Source organism: Cololabis saira, chromosome 3 (assembly GCF_033807715.1).
Source record: "Cololabis saira isolate AMF1-May2022 chromosome 3, fColSai1.1, whole genome shotgun sequence".
Classification (NCBI taxonomy): domain Eukaryota; kingdom Metazoa; phylum Chordata; class Actinopteri; order Beloniformes; family Belonidae; genus Cololabis; species Cololabis saira.
This window is the reverse complement of record NC_084589.1, coordinates 52,001,478-52,016,689: the sequence shown is the minus strand read 5'-3', so window position 1 is coordinate 52,016,689 and position 15,212 is coordinate 52,001,478. Positions and strand designations below refer to the sequence as shown.

At 46.3% G+C, this 15,212-nt stretch overlaps 1 pseudogene; it reads right to left on the bottom strand.

Moving 5' to 3' along the window:
* Nucleotides 1-584: 584 nt before the first annotated feature.
* Nucleotides 585-10,824, bottom strand: LOC133440499 (hereditary hemochromatosis protein homolog; annotated as a pseudogene).
* Nucleotides 10,825-15,212: the final 4,388 nt, after the last annotated feature.

The window sequence follows — 15,212 nt, the reverse complement described above, 5'->3', positions numbered from 1 at the left end:
AGATCAATAAAGAACCAATAAAGATGACTCTGATAACGCTGGTGCCAACACATTGCAATGTATGCACAAGTTTTACACTCAGACTACCGTTTGGAGGGAAATTATATTCTTTTATCCACGCAGCACACAATCCTTTTTTTTATCACGCATATATTGTAGACACAAAGAAAAAGAACCAACGGTGTTTTGGTAATTATAACATCTGTTTGCCCTATCTCTTCCTCTGACAGTCCTAAACACTCCTACAGCACACTGATTCTTCCTGGACCAGGTCTAGCAGCTTCTTCTAAAACCGTTCTTCCACCAGCCACTGGTGGTCTTTTTTGTGCATGTTTGCAGGCCGGAGCCTCGGGAGCTGCGTTCTGGCCTGTGTTCCCGGCACCCGCTCCCCCCCCCCCCCCCCCCCCCCCCCATCCCCGGTCATCCCGTTGCTGCTTCCACCTGCCTACGTGGATGTCTGCTGTTCCTGCACCACCCCCCCCCCCCCCCCCCCTCTGGTCATCCCGCTGTTGCTTCCACCTGCCTGCTGTGTGCTGCTGACTTCCAAAATGCACGAAAAAGACCCACGAGAGATGATCCAGATTTCAGTCGATTTTATTTAAGCTATTGCAGGCGTCTCGATGCAGAATAACAATGAAAAACTGGAAGCATAATGATTTTAACGCATAAATGATTATTCATTCTTATGATTCAGAAAAACAGAACTAATCTTTTATGGACAAAGTATGAATCTGCAGACTAGGCTACATTTGCTCCTCACAGTAGTTTTGGTTTAATAAAGTGGCAAATGCTAAATTTCCATCACAATCTCATCCGTCTTTGACGTCTTCGTCATGAGATTAATGTCACAATTATGCACTGGGGGCGGGGTTTATTTGGAGGAAAACTGCTTCAGTGAAGCTGTCACGTCCCGGTCCTCCACCCCTGGCTCCGATCCCTCATGAAGTGCTTGCTCTGACCCTGACCTCTTCCTCATCTTCATCATCAGCACCAGCAGCAGGATGACGACAACCAGCAGGAGGACGACGGGAGCGGAGATGACGTGGAGTCTGAATGAGTGGAAAGACTCCGTCCTCCAGCTCACATCCAGCCGGTTGTCCAGACTCAGGTGAGACGCTGCACAGGTGTACTTGTGCTTCCTCTGCAGCTCCTCTTCATCCACCATCAGCGTCTTCCTCAGCTGGTAGAGACCGTTGCCGTTGGGCAGCACTGAGCCAACGGTCATTTGGTCCTCGTCCACGGGTTCACCGTCCCGCAGCAGCGTCAGGTTGATGTGGCGAGGGTAGAAGTCTGTGGCCAGACAGGTGATCTGGGCCCCGCCCCCCCCGGCTGTGATAGGAGGCGTAGTCGAGGTCGAACACGACGCATCACCAGGTGCTTGTTGCTCTCCAGCAGGCGTCGCAGAGTCAAGGTGCATAACTCCAGGAAGGTTGAGAAGCGAATCTGCTCGGACAACTGCCTCATGGTGTCAAACTGGAAATCCCAACCATCACCACCGCTGTACAGGAAGTGAGTCGTGTTAAAATGGATGCTGTCGGCATCATGACCATTTGCTCCATCCCTGAACATGACGAAATCATGCTGACCATCTTCCTTGACCTCACAAGCCCCCATCCTCTGTTGAACGTAGACGCCTGAAGAGGTCAGGTTCAGCTGTTTTCTGACTATGTCCAACCTCATCCTCATCTCCATTATAATCTCCTGCAGCACATCCAACGTCAGCTGTCCCAGGTCAAGCTCCGTCCCTTTCTCACCTCCACCACCAACCTTTATGATTTGGTCTATGTCTAAGTCATAGTACCCCACCTGGATGTCATCCAGCATCAGAACCCCAGAGAACTCTGGGAACTGGGTTGGTCCTGAGATGTAGGTGAGCCACATCGACAACGAGTGCCTGAAGCCTAAAAAATACAGAGAATTATGGGTAAGACACAACATAAAGCTTGACGTGATCGTCAGATCATAAGCTACAGGGAAGTCAGGTGTGTTCTGATTAGTCCTCCTTCTGTTGTTCTGGAAATAAATAAAGAAATAAAGAAACACAGCTGTTCTAGCAGTATTTGTTACCTGAACTCATCACAAGGGGGAGGAGGAGAGACCCCAACATCAGCTGCAGAAAAAACATGGCGATTAGTCCTCTGATCAGTCCTGATCAACTGTTTCTTCCTATTCTGCTCTACTTTGGGTTTGTTGAGCAGCTCGACCAACCAGCAATCTGCATCCTGGTGTCTCCGGACTCTGACCAATCAGAAACATGGAAAAACAGGAGGCGGTTCCAGACGGGACCGTCAGGTGTGAGGGATCAACGTCCAACCAGTCAGGTGATCCTGCAGGACTCCACCCTTCACCTGGAAATCACCTGAGGCTGAAGGTCCAAACTCCAACTTCTCTTTATTTTCCTCCTGGAAGAATAAGTGTGTGTTCTTCAGGTGTGTGCTAACACAATAACCAATTGTGTAAATATGGGGTACCCCAAGGCTCTATTTTAGCCCCTATTTTATTTTCTTTCTACCTGCGTCTACTGGAAATAGCCAAAGTTTTCTGTTCAGCGCTGTAGCCAGGCTGACAAAGAGTCACAACTCTGTTGAGCCGTGCATTCCTGCAGCTCTCAGTAGTGAAGACTTTATGAGCTTCTTTAACAGTAAAATCATCAGAATTAGAGAAGATATCAACGTAAAACTAAACTGAAAACAGCCTCTTACCTGGTTCTTTGTAGTTGAAGAAAAGGGTGGTTTGGTCTGGCTGGCCATTGTTCCTTGGTGAACAGCTGGATGGTTACGCTCCTTGGTGAACAGCTGGATGGTTACACTCCTTGGTGAACAGCTGGATGGTTACACTCCTTGGTGAACAGCTGGATGGTTACACTCATTGGTGAACAGCTGGATGGTTACGCTCATTGGTGATCCTGATAAAGAGCGTCTCTCTCTCCTGCTTTCCTTGTCTCAATGTGGATGAGTGGTGCATTATGGGTACAGCAGCTGGGCCTCCTTCAGCTCCAAGTTGGTCCAAAGGCGTTCACGTCGAGGCACACAAACGTCCCTTGTTCGGCTCATCTGGGGCCCGGAGCATTCGTGGGTCACTCGTTGCAGCGCTCCAGACTAATAATGGATAATGGAGAAGGACGGCCCATAGCTAGTAGCTCTTCATGCTAAAATAGGAGCTGCTCCTCCTGCGATTTGGGGTCCATGCCCAATGAGGGTGCTGTTCCTTATTACCGAAGGGCCGTAAATGCAAACCCTGCCATGGCTTTGATTCATTATGGAGGTTCCTTTGTTTCAAACCATGCGGTCGGCTTTAAGAAATCAAGGCTGGCCTCAGAGTTTACCTCAGAATTAGGCCTCAGAATTGAAATCAAGTCTTTCCATGTTCAACACAGGACTGTGGCCCAAGACTTAGCAGTCGAATAGTGTTACTTGTGGTGTACAAAAGAAATAATAAATATAACTTACATATTAAATATGTGGCACGGCATATTTCAGGCATGAAGGGTTAACTAATCTAAAAACCTTCCTGCCTTTTAAACATTTGATTTAAGTACCTCCAAAATTACAACCACGCAGCTTATTCAGCTGCAGCAGCAGCATCAAGACATTGAGGTAACCCAGCCACAACCGGGTCCAGCTTACTGGCAACAGGTCTCATCACCCCCCCATGTCCCTGCAGGGGAACTGAGGTCATGCATCTCATCCTTTCATCCACCATTTGGGTGAAAGGACGGCCACAGTCAGGCGCCCATAAAGCAGGAGAGGGTTGTAGAGCTAGTTTCAGCTGGTGGAATGCCTCGACCACTTCAGGAGTACAGACCTCCATGATCTCGCAAACCCTCCCCATGAATAAGAGGCTCAGAGGAGCCTCCAATGCAGCATAACATGGTAGGAAGATTCCCCAGTAAGAACAGCTTCCCAGAAATAACATCATCTGTTTCTTTGTAACAGGCAGCAATCGTCTGCCTTCAGCAGAAATAACGCACCCCAGAAATGTGAGTTGTTTACTGCAGGAGTGCAGTACCAGGAGTTAACACTTCGCGTCAAAGCAGCATTATAGATGGTAGGTGACTCACAGTAACCTTGGCACAAACGAGTGAAAGTCCAAGGTTCACCTTTCAAGTTAAATGCAAACCTAAACCGACTATCAGGATCCACAGGAACACTGAAAAATATTCTGCTGAACTAGGAATCTGTGTCACAATGGTGGTCAAATTAGGCACAGAACAGAAGGATAACTAGAACAGCTTCATGAACCACTAGCAGATCTTGGATGAATTGCCGCTCTGTCGGATACAACAAAACACGGTCACTGTTCATTTACAAGAAATCATCCTCCCAAACGTACAACAGAGACAGTTGAGCTCATAGGACTAGATAGTACAATCCCTTAGATCGATCAGCACTTGGTAGTGAGTGGGTTGGGGGGGGGGGGTAAGGGTAAAGGGGTAAAGGGGTAAACGCTTCATTGAGGTCTTCAGGTGAGCACCCCCCTTCACCGGTGTTTCGTTGATAAGCCCACGACACCTCAGGAGGGCTCAACGGCAACACCTGGCGTCCCAGGTGTGCCCCCCTCTGCCTTACCCCTAGGGACATTTTGCAGCCCAGGTGGGGTCCTTTCTCTTGATCCATATCCATCTGCTGCTTCGTTCGGCAGCCTCTGACAGCATTTTGACGGCTCGTCGGAAGGCCTGTCCTCGCACTCCCATTCCCTTCAGAAGCTTGGTTGTGGACGTGGCAACGAAGCCTCTACACCCGACCTCAACCGGAAGCACCCGGGCACGCCAGCCGTGTTGCTCTGCCGCTATGTCCGCATACTTCAGTCGTTTGCGCTCATATGCTTCACCAACTGCTGCTTCCCATGGTACGGTTAGCTCAACAATGAACACAGCCTTCTGGGAGGTTGACCACAAGACCAGGTCCGGCCTGAGGCTAGTTGTAATGATCTCAGGGGGGAAGATGAGTTTCTGGTCTAGGTCAACCTGCATCCTCCAGTCCCGGGCCGAGTCCAACAGGGTTTTTTCCAATCTTGCAGGTGGTTTTGCTGGGAGTTGTCCTGCTCTTATAAACGGGGTGGTGTTGGAGACAAAAACTATTCAAAACTCTTTGGATTTTTAAAACAACATCCCACAATTCTTCCATGTCACCCTTCAGGTTGATGGGATCAGCTTATCAGTTCCACAGCACAACGGTCAGAACAACTCAACGATCAATCCCAGAGGTGAAATTTATCAAAATTACTGATATGTCTTGGATTCTTTCCTTGTTTTTTTTTCTTCCACAGGAAGCCCAGGCTGTCAGCTTAAGAGCCACCAGGAAACAACAGGCTCCTGTCAGATTCAGCCCATGTAAAGCCGAGGATCAATAAAGAACCAATAAAGATGACTCTGATAACGCTGGTGCCAACGCATTGCAATGTATGCACAAGTTTTACACTCAGACTACCGTTCGGAGGGAAATTATATTCTTTTATTCACACAGCACACAATCCTTTTTTTATCACGCATACAGAGTCAAAGAAAAAGAACCACCCAACGGTGTTTTGGTAATAATAACATCTGTTTGCCCTATCTCTTCCTCTGACAGTCCTAAACACTCACCATTCCTCGTAAAGTATCCGTCGCTACTTGTCCTGATTAGTTAAAAGGCAGAACTGTTGGTTTAAAGCCCTCCACCAGCCACTGGTGGGCAACTGAAACCTGTTCAGTCCTACAAGTGTGGATTTCCAAGGAATAACCTGCTCTAATCAAACAACTTCTGAAATACCCCAGGCACCTGCCGGGTCGCAGAAGGAAGGAGGCTCAAACAAGTGTTAAAATAAAGAACAAAAAATTCAACACACTTCCAAAATGCACGAAAAAGACCCACGATATTCAAAACCAAACTACACAGAAATGCTTATTTCTTTAGACAGCTAACATGACAGCAACACATTAAGCACTAAATTCTCAGGTCAAAGTCTCAAAAATCCAGTTTAAAGAGCTCCACAGTCTCCTTATTGTACTCTTTAAATAGTCAAACAGTCAAGATAACACTCATTAAATCTACTCAACCTTCCATCCATCATCTCAGTCACCAAACTCTTTAGAATTAAATAAATGAAACTCTCTCACCCAGAAATCCCCAGTTTCTTCAGGACACCGGCCCTGCACCCCCACGCCCAGAGCGGTACATCAGGTCCATATCCACGCGAGGTAATGTTGGCAGTAGTCTGCTGGTCCTGTTTGCACAGATGATGTCCGACAAAATATTGTGGAAAAACCTATAAACGCTCTTTAATATGGTCTTTCCAACAAGGTGAATAACTGGAAACTAATTTACCAAGAATAAGACTTGAGAGATGATCCAGATTTCCGTAGATTTTATTTAAGCTATTGCAGGCGTTTCGATGCAGAATGATGGTGAAAAACAGGCAGCATAATGATTTTAAAGCATAAATGATGATTCATTCTTATGATTCAGAAAATCAGAACTAATCTTTTATGGACAAATTATGAATCTGCAGACTCTGTCATGCACGAAAATCGCTAAACACCTGTATCATGGCACAACTTAAAGAAAAGTATCTTGGAGCCATGGCCGAAACCAAACAGGAAGTCGGCCATTTTGAATTAATTGTGTAATTTTGGCGCAATTTATGCCATTCCTTCGGCAATTAATACGGCCCGAACCGTAATGTGCACCCAGGTGTGTTATACATCAAAATGACACCACCCACAACTCTCTATGTCAAACCATTCAAAAGTTATGGCAGAGAATAGTATTCTAGGGGGCGCTGTTGAGCCGTTAGGCCACGCCCATTAATGCAATGAAATGTCAAATGTATCGCCAGGCCTGGCTTACATGCAAAATTTGGTGACTATCAAATATGGACCAATCAGATGAAGGGGGGGGCGCGCCTTTTGGCGTCTAGCGTCGCCACGGTAACACTTTTGAAAGAGAAAAGTAATGCGCGTAGTCGCAGGATGGAGACGCACATTTTGATGCATAACACACCTGGGTGCACGTTACGGTTCGGGCCAAATTAACTGCCGAAGGAATGGCATAAATTTCGTCAAAATGACACAATTAATTCAAAATGGCCGACATCCTGTTCGGTTTCGTCCATGGAACCAAGAGACTTTTCTTTAAGTTGGGCAATGATACAGGTGTGTAGCGATTTTCGTGCATGTACGTCAAACTGTATCGTGGGGCTTGAGGCACAAAGTTTTCAAGTGGGCGCTGTTGAGCCATTTTGCCACGCCCATTAATATAAACCATTAAATATAACATTTTTCGCCAGGCATGGCTTGCGTGCAAATTTTGGTGACTCTGCAAGCAGCGATGAACGGGCCCTCGCACTCACGGCCACCGTCCCCATAAGCATATCAGAAATGACAACACCCACGACTTCCTATGTCAAACCATTCAAAAGATATAGTAGAAAAAAGGGACAACCAATCAGAAGAATGGGCGGGGCTAGTTCAGGCCAATGAAGGTCAAGGACTCCATACAGAATCTTATGATACCACCCACGACTCTCTATGTAGAACCATTCAAAAGTTATGGCAGAGAAAATTATTCTAGGGGGCGCTGTTGAGCCGTTAGGCCACGCCCATTAATGCAAACCATGAAATATCAAATTCATCGCCAGGCCTGGCTTGCATGTAAAATTTGGTGACTTTTGGAGAACTATCAAATATGGACCAATCAGATGATGGGAAGGCGCGCTTTTTGGCGTATAGCGTCGTCACAGTAACACTTTTGAAAGAGAAAAGTAATGCGGGTAGTCGCAAGATGAAGACGCACATTTTGATGTATAACACACCTGGGTGCACGTTACGGTTCGGGCCGTATTAACTGCCGAAGGAATGGCATAAATTGCGGCAAAATTACACAATCAATTCAAAATGGCCGACTTCCTGTTCGGTTTCGGCCATGGCGCCAAGAGACTTTTCTTTAAGTTGCGACATGATACAGGTGTGTACCAATTTTCGTGCATGTACGTCAAACCGTATTGTGGGGCTTGAGGCAAAAAGTTTTCCGGGGGGCGCTGTTGAGCCATTTTGCCACGCCCATTAATATAAACCATTAAATATCAAATTTTTCGCCAGGCCTGCCTTGCGTGCAAAATATGGTGACTTTCGGGGAACTATCAAATATGGACCGATCATATGAAGGGGGGCGCGCTTTTTGGCATCTAGCGCCGCCACAGTAACACTTTTGAAAGAGAAAAGTAATGCGCGTGGTTGCAGGATGGAGACGCACATTTTGATGTATAACACACCTGGGTGCACGTTACGGTTCGGGCCGTATTAATTCTCGAAGGAATGGCATATATTGCTCCAAAATTACGCGATTAATTCAGAATGTTCAAAATGGCCGACTTCCTGTTTGGTTTCGGCCATGGAGCCAAGAGACTTTTCTTTAAGTTGCGACATGATACAGGTGTGTACCGATTTTCGTTCATGTAGATAGATAGATAGATAGATAGATAGATAGATAGATAGATAAAGCTTTATTTATGTGTCACCCCCCAGCGTACAATATCATTATACATTAATAAAATTGGCAATAATAAAAAGTTGAGGGCCACTCACTAAGAGTTGTGAGACACAATACATATTCATATCGATAAAAAGTAACATACATAAAAGTATTAATTCATGTACGTCAAACCGTATTATGGGGCTTGAGGCGCAAAGTTTTTTCTGTCTGAAACAACCAGATGAAGGGGGGCGCGCTTTTTGGCGTCTAGCGTCGCCACGGTAACGCTTTTGAAAGAGAAAAGTAATGCGTGTTGTCGCAGGATGGAGACGCACATTTTGATGTACAACACACTTGGGTGCATGTTACGGTTCGGGCCGTATTAACTGCCGAAGGAATGGCATAAATTTCGCCAAAATGACACGATTAATTCAAAATGGCCGACATCCTGTTCGGTTTCGGCCATGGAACCAAGAGACTTTTCTTTAAGTTGCGACATGATACAGGTGTGTACCAATTTTCGTGCATGTACGTCAAACCGTATTGTGGGGCTTGAGGCAAAAAGTTTTCCGGGGGGCGCTGTTGAGCCATTTTGCCACGCCCATTAATACAAATGATGAAATATCAAATTTTTCGCCAGGCCTGACTTGCATGCAAAATTTGGTGACTTTTTGGGCACGTTTAGGGGGGCAAAAAGGCCCTCCTTTCATCAGAAGAAAAAGAAAAAGAAAAAGAAAAATTCCTACAGATACAATAGGGCCTTCGCACTGAAGGTGCTCGGGCCCTAATTAAAGCTGCAAGCAGCGATGAACGGGCCCTCGCACTCACGGCCACCGCCCCCTATAAGCATATCAGAAATGACACCACCCACGACTTCCTATGTTAAACCATTCAAAAGTTATAGCAGAAAATCGGGACAACCAATCAGAAGAAGGGGCGGGGCTAATTCAGGCCAAAGAAGGTCAAGGACTCAATACAGCGCCCAATGACACCACCCACGACTCTCTATGTCAAACCATTCAAAAGTTATAGTAGAAAATCGGGACAACCAATCAGAAGAAGGGGCGGGGCTAATTCAGGCCAATGAAGGTCAAGGACTCCATACAGAATCTGATGACACCACCCACGACTCTCTATGTCAAACCATTCAAAAGTAATAGTACAAAATCGGGACAACCAATCAGAAGAAGGGGCGGGGCTAATTCAGGCCAATGAAGCTCAAGGACTCAATACCGATTCAGGTGACATCACCCACGACTCTCTATGTCAAAACATTCAAAAATGTATAGCAGGAAATATGGACAACCAATCAGAAGAAGGGGCGGAGCTAATTTTCACCAGTTATGGTAAAGGACTCAATATTGAGTCCCATGACACCACCCACAACTCTCTATGTCAAACCATTCAAAAGTTATGGCAGAGAATAGTATTCTAGGGGGCGCTGTTGAGCCGTTAGGCCACGCCCATTAATGCAATGAAATGTCAAATGTATCGCCAGGCCTGGCTTACATGCAAAATTTGGTGACTATCAAATATGGACCAATCAGATGAAGGGGGGGGCGCGCCTTTTGGCGTCTAGCGTCGCCACGGTAACACTTTTGAAAGAGAAAAGTAATGCGCGTAGTCGCAGGATGGAGACGCACATTTTGATGTATAACACACCTGGGTGCACATTACGGTTCGGGCCGTATTAATTGCCGAAGGAATGGCATAAATTGCGCCAAAATTACACAATTAATTCAAAATGGCCGACTTCCTGTTTGGTTTCGGCCATGGCTCCAAGATACTTTTCTTTAAGTTGTGCCATGATACAGGTGTTTAGCGATTTTCGTGCATGTACGTCAAACCGTATTGTGGGGCTTGAGGCACAAAGTTTTCCGGGGGCGCTGTTGAGCCATTTTGCCACGCCCATTAATGTAAACCATTAAATATCAAATTTTTCGCCAGGCCTGACTTGCATGCAAAATTTGGTGACTTTTTGGGCACGTTTAGGGGGGCAAAAAGGCCCTCATTTCGTCAGAAGAAAAAAGAAAGAAAGAAAGAAAAAAAAAAAAATTCCTACAGATACAATAGGGCCTTCGCACTGAAGGTGCTCGGGCCCTAATAATTCCTACAGATACAATAGGGCCTTCGCACTGAAGGTGCTCGGGCCCTAATAATTCCTACAGATACAATAGGGCCTTCGCACTCCAAGTTCTCGGGCCCTAATTCCTACAGATATAAAAGGGCTTTCGCACTGAAGGTGCTCGTGCCCTAATAAAAATTCCTGCAAATACAATAGGGCCTTCGCACTGCAAGTGCTCGGGCCCTAATAAAGAAACACAGCTGTTTCCAGCAGTATTTGTTACCTGAACTCATCACAAGGGGGAGGAGCAGAGACCCCGACATCAGCTGGAGAACAAACATGTTGGTTAGACGCTGATCAGTCCCGATCGTCTGTTTCTGTCTCTGTGTCTTCACTCTCTGTTTCTTAGAAGGAAATAGGGCAGATTAAAGGGCTTTAACCAATCAGGATGAAGAAGAACACGGAGCCGTTTCAGTCAGACAGGTTATACTCCTACCTGAACTCATGGCATGAGGAAACAAAGTCCATCCCATCAGTCAGGTTCATTCCTGCAGGTCCAGCGTTCAGGGGAACTCCTGAGGCTCATTCAGGCAGATTGAACTATTATCAACTATATAACTATTAGCCTTCTTTGTATGTGCTTGTGTTGTGATCCAAGATCTGGCCCTTATAGGCACATGCTTAGGACGCCGTGGCCTACAGCGGATCCCACTAAATCGGAAAAAAATCTTCTTCAATATAGTTATAATAAAACTAGTCATTAGAAACATGGAGGTGAAGTTAAAGTATCAGACTGATGTGATATGATGTGGATGCAGTAATAAATATCACCACTAGAGGTTTGTAAAACGTATTTTTCTACAAACAAGGGGGTTCTTTTAATCTCAATTGCTACAACTGCAGTGTTTGTTAAACAAAGCAAGTAGCATTTAATGTTTACATTACTTTTCTCTTTATTCTTCTGCTGCATTCTTTCGGCTGTATCACCGCCACCTGGTGGTCGACTGTGCTATTTTCAGTCAAAGGTGCTATGGTGTCATGCAGACACGCCGGATGAAGGCGCCCAGTATACGGCCAGCCCTGTTAAAGGTTCCTGTTTGGCAGGTTTACCCAGAACTCCTGCTGGTGGAAACGCGGCTAAAGTTAAGTTTATTTCAAACCTGAACTATGTGATGAAAACAAGGTCCTCTAATGAAGCTGTGGCCTCTTAAGGCGCTTTTACAGTAGTACCTTCTCAGCCCTACTCAACTCGCCTCCACTCGGTTTGGTGCCTAGGGGTTTAACGTGCCGAGTAGAAACGCTTAGAACCTCGGCAGAGTAGTTACAGAAAAGTATCTACTCGGTGTGATGATGTCGAATTCAGCCCGACTACAGGCCAGCGATTGGTTGGGTGGTTGGCCAATCAGATGCCTGAGTCAGGATGTGACTCATTTCAAGAGAGACTCGCGGCTTCTTGTTCATTTTTTTCGAACAACAGTGGCAGCACAGAAATCTGTTCCGTGGTTAAATTCCGAGGTGGAGACCTTCTTAAACCTGGTGGGTGAGGAAAATATCCAGAGAGAGCTAGATGGGGCCACAAGGAATGAAAAAAGTATACCAGGAGCTTTTTCAGTCCATGTCTGTTTTAGAAACTAGAAACTATTCATCCTAAAAGTTCTTAGGAATTCTGAAAAGGGTGGAATACTCTTTGGACTGGGGACTGGACTGTAGTGAAAGAATAAAACTGGGATGAATTTCTTTTAAACATTTGACGCTGCATATTCATCAAAAAGAAATGTTTTCGAAAAACCTAATAAACACTCTTTAATATGTTCTTTCCGACAAGGTGAATAACTGGAAACTAAGTTACCAAGAATAAGACTTGAGAGATGATCCATATTTCAGTAGAGTGTGTCTGGATAGGTCACGAAACTCAAGTGCTGTAATCAAAATTTGGATAATTAGCGTGATGGTACGACCGCTGCAAGTCTGAAATGAGAGAAACACTAGAAAACACACAATGGGCACACAAGCCTTTGGAGTCTGTAAGAGAGGAAACAAACAAACAGTAACAGGCAGAGACACAAACAGCAACCATTCCAGGTCTCTAAAACTAAATCAAGACTAGGCTGCTGAAATTATCTGTTCCCCAAAACTATGGGGTGAGTATGTAGGTGAGTGAGCAGGTGTGTATGTCTGTGTAACTGTGTGTGTGCAAAGTGAAAACAAGGTTTTACCTGAACTGCAACTACAGTGGAGGAGGGAGGACACAACCACGCCACCCGAGAGACCAGAAGTTGACAAGGAAGAAACCCGAACCCAGGCCACCAGCAGCCCCACGGAGGACTAGAAGAGGGCGGGAGGAAACCTCCCGACCAGCAACCCCTGCCCCCTCCCAGCAGGTGACAGAGGGAAGCCCTGGCGGAGCCCCCATGACCACGGAAGGTGGCAGCCAGGAAACCCACGGTGATGGACCAGGACCCAGCCAAGAACCAGCCACCCAGCATAGCCGATCACGGGGCCAAGATGTCCACACCCTCCAGGCCCACAACTTCCACCCGGCAAGAGGCCAGCCAGCCTGGAGGGACACCCCGACCAGAAGACGCCGGCGGGCCGGCACTCGCCCCAGCTAAGGCGGGAATCCCACAGCTAAAGGCGTGCCCAGCTGCAAGGGCAGTGATGGGAAGCGGAGACGGGCCCGGAGAGAGGAAACCCGACAAACAAGGAGCCACCCAGACAAGCCCAACAGCAAATACAATTCAATTCAATTCAATTCAATTTTATTTATATAGCGTCTAATACAACAAAAGTTGTCTCCAGACGCTTTCCAGAGACCCAGAACATGACCCCTGTTGTGCCACATAGGGGCGCTGTTCCAGTTATCAAGAGTTATTAATAATTTTAATCAACAATTATTAATAATTAATAAAGTAGACTATTTATCAAATTGAATTATCAAAATGATTTCATTATTCTCGGGGCACCACCTGGATTTCCAGGAAATATGAGCAGAAATCAGTCTCAGAAATTAGGGTTATTCCACCAGAATAACAGTAAGGGCTATTATTTCTGGTGAATAATGTTGAAGGCAATTACCAGTTCGGCTCTAGCTCTGTCAAACAGCCATTGTGACGAAATACGTGGAAAAAACACAAACAACTTCTGTCATTAAAATCAATGAGAATTTATTTACATCCAGGTACCAAGCAGATGGTAAAAGCGATACCCAAATAAATTCTGATGGCACACTACGTTGAAACATAAAACATTAACCGTCAAGAAAAACAACAACAATAAAACGTTAACTGCATAAGGAGAATAAATCAAAAATAATAAACACGTGGTACAAAACGATCATCTATGTTTCAAAACACAACGTAGCAACAGGTGTCCGGCAAAGACATTTAAAGATGGCTGCGCCCTGTGGTATTTAAAGATGGCTGCACCCTCGCCACGCCACGTGCAATCAGACGGGATGACAAAACACAGCGTTTAAAATGTGAATAACTGGCGGAAAATGGCGCCACAAAATAAACAAACAACAATAATACAGGTAGTTGCCGGCGTTACACGGTAATATGTGTAGAGTAACTTCATTAAACACAAAATTAGCTCTGAACCGCTCTAGATTAAACTGATTACCCAGAACCATAAACCTCACGTCTCCCTTGGCTCCGGGTCTGGAGGGGCTGCAAGCTTTTTCAGGTGCTGATCCACGTTTTCTGCCGGGCTTTTTCAGTGGTGGGAGAACCTTTGTTTCGGTTCGGCTCTACCATGCGGCTCGGTTCCTTTGTCCGGCGGGGGTCCAACCGGCAGTTCGTTCCTGCAGGGGTCCTCCGGGAGCGGGCAGCCGCTCGGCTCTCTCCTGTTCCTACTTTGAAAAGAAAAGACAGTTTTGCAGCGTGCAACAGCCGGGTTGATCTCTCCGAACACGGAGCCTCTTGATGCGGCCTCCAGGTGCGGGACAGTCCACTGTAATCAGGGCCGCTCCCGTTTCACCACCGAGGCGCGGGCTTGACAGACGCAGGAGAATCTGCTTCTCGGGCTGGTCCGGATGCGCTGCCGGAGGATCGGAACCTCCTGGCGAAAGAACTCAAAACAGAGAGAAAGTTAGTAGCAGAGGGAGAGAGGAAGCGCTGCAGCGGAGAAGCGCTCCGGGCCGTAGCTGGCCATACGGATCCCAAAGACAGATCCCGGTGCGGGCCCGTTTTCTCCCCCCCCCCCCTTCGGGGGGGAAGGCCGCCCAGCGGATCATGTCGGTGCCCCCTGCAGCATAGGCCTATAGCAGCATATCTACCACCAAGCTATATTTGAGACTAACTATTATAGTCTTGTTCTATAGCTGCAACTATGACTACTGATTCTAACACACTAGAGTTTACACTACCTAGAGATTTACCAACACCAGCTAGAGGTTTACTAAACACTAACTATAGGCTTTACTAAACAGAAAGGTTTTAAGTTTAGTTTTAAAGGTGGAGGTGGTGTCAGCCTCCTTAACCCAGATTGGAAGTTGGTTCCATAGTAATGGTGCCTGATAGCAGAACGCCCGCCCTCCAAATCTACATGTAGATACTCTAGGAACTACGAGTAAACCTGCACTCCGAGAACGGAGAGCTCTGCCAGGAACATAAGGCACTATCAGGTCTTGTAAATAATCTGGAGCTAAGCCATTTTGGGCTTTATATGCAAGTAATACAATTTTAAATTGGATTCTG